Raw genomic sequence first — 2300 nt, forward strand, 5'->3', positions numbered from 1 at the left:
TGGAAATGGGGGGGGGGGAGACTCCCCTGTCATTTTGTCTCCATTATGTAGTCCTGGATGGCCCAGGCTGGCCCGATCTCATCAGCTCTTGGAAGCTAAGCAGGGTCGGCCCTGGCTAGTATTTGGATGGGAGACCTCCAAGGAAAACCAGGTCCTGATACGGAGGCAGGCCATGGCAGACCAGAAGCCAGCTGTGATTTGACAGCCACTCCCCACTTCCCACCACCACCAGCTTAATGCCCATCACTATCACCATCATAACAGCGTTCCGTGCACCTTGGTGTTTAGTCATGCCGGCCACATGACCACGGAAACGTCTTCGGACAGTGCTGGCTCTTCGGCTTTGAAACGGAGATGAGCACCGCAACCCTAGAGTCGGACTCGACTGGCTTTCGAGCAAGGGAACCTTTACCTTTACTATGTTCTTATGTTCTTATGTTCTTAATCATGCCTTCTTTCCCTTATCCTGAATCCCACAGCTTGTCAATTTCGCTGGCAGCCCCCCAGAGATTCTGAAGTGCACCTCTGCCGTTCACCCAGATTTGTCTTGTCTTTGGGAGAAGGACAGTAATCCTTTCGGGCCCCTCCACCATCAGTGAACTCAGACCCACCCAAATGAAACCCGTTGTCGTTTATCGGTCCCTTCCCATCACCCCCACCCTCCAAGGAACTCTGGGCGTGTGTCATCCAATGTTCTACAGGCAAAGTTTGCGCTCTGCCCCAGCGCGAGGGTCCCCCTCCGGAGCAAATGGTGGGGAAAACAGGGACGTACAAGCCCTTGGTTCGACCTCATCTGTCTACCGTATCCCATTAGACAGATTGCGTTCTAAATTTGGCTCCGTTTGCAGCCAAGATGGCCCTGCGTCCCCGACAATATTTTATTAACGGCCGTTATTGCAAAGTGCTCGATGTTCCTGGGGCGGGCAGGTCTCAAAGAGCGGCCAACTGCTTAATGGAACGAAAGGGCTGCCGTAGATCAAAACTAGCGCTCCAAAGGATCGCATTTGCTTTTTTGGCGTGGGCGATATAATTTGCTTTCCTTCCTTCATCGTCATCTCTTTTTTTAAAAAAATTGTGTGCGGAAACCTACTGGGAAAGAGAAATGGGAAAGTATGCGGTCTCAGGACAGCCCTGGAAAGGTAGAGTGCCAAAATGTCTGAGTCACTTTATTGTGCAGAGGACCGAATGCCGATAATAGGGGAGTGCCAGTAGGGCACCAGGAAGAGCAGAGGGAATGCCCAGGAGGAGGGTTTCCCCTGCCACCCGAGGGAAGGCCAAGGGAGTAGCTTCATGGAGACTTCCTCAGTGGCACAGGCTTTCTCGGGAGGTGGTGGGCTTTCCTCCTTGGAAGGTTTTCAGACAGAGGCTAGGTGGCCATCTGACAGTTCTGTGAGCTTGGGCAGACCACAAGAAGGGATGGCAGGAAAGGTTGCCTCAGTGCTTAGTTCTTGTGGTCCTTTCTTACACGCCCAGGGAAATGTCGATCGCCACTTTGGGGTCAGGAAGCAATTTTTCTCCAGGCTAGTTTGGCGAAGGATCGTGGAGGATATTCTCCCCCCCTCTTCTAGGCATGGAGCAGGGGTCACTGGGGGTGTGGAGGGAAGGCAATCACGAATTTCCTGCACTGTGTAGGGGGTTGGACTAGATGACCCTGGAGGTCCCTTCCGACTCTATGATTCTGTGAATGCCATAGACCAAGGATCCCAACCTTTTCGACCCCGCGGGCACCTTTGGAATTCTGACATAGCGTAGTGGGTGCCACGGGAGGCGGGGCCAGCCACAAGATGGCTGCCACGTTTTTTCTTCAGCCACATAGGGACGGCCCTGTGCTGTGGTAGCAGATGCCGCCAAAGCAATTTAAAAAACAAAACTCTGCATAGCTAATCAAGTCTACAATGTCCCCTCACAAGCCCTGCTGGGCAAAAGCTCCACCTAATCCCACCCACTTCCGAAAATCACTTGGTGCGCACCACGGCTCCCACGTTTGGGGACAGTGACAGTTACCATCTCGGCTGGCACTCCCCTGTCCTTCCTCCCCCACCCACAAAGTGGTTGGCAGACTGAAACCTGGAAATAACTGGAACTCACCATCGGAGTCTTTGAGATTGTTGTTGTAACGTTATTTAAATATTTAATGCAATTTAAATATTTTATGATTTGATGTTTTATTATGACTGCACATCCCCCAGAGCTCTGCACCAGCAGGGACTGGCAGATCCATAAGTCCAATATAATGATATTAATAATATTCAGGGGTCATTTCCTAGAAAAAGAGGTGCAGCTCATTAGCATAACTCATT

This window comes from Gekko japonicus, unplaced genomic scaffold (genome assembly GCF_001447785.1).
Source record: "Gekko japonicus isolate JY-2015 unplaced genomic scaffold, Gekko_japonicus_V1.1 scaffold1133, whole genome shotgun sequence".
Lineage (NCBI taxonomy): Eukaryota > Metazoa > Chordata > Lepidosauria > Squamata > Gekkonidae > Gekko > Gekko japonicus.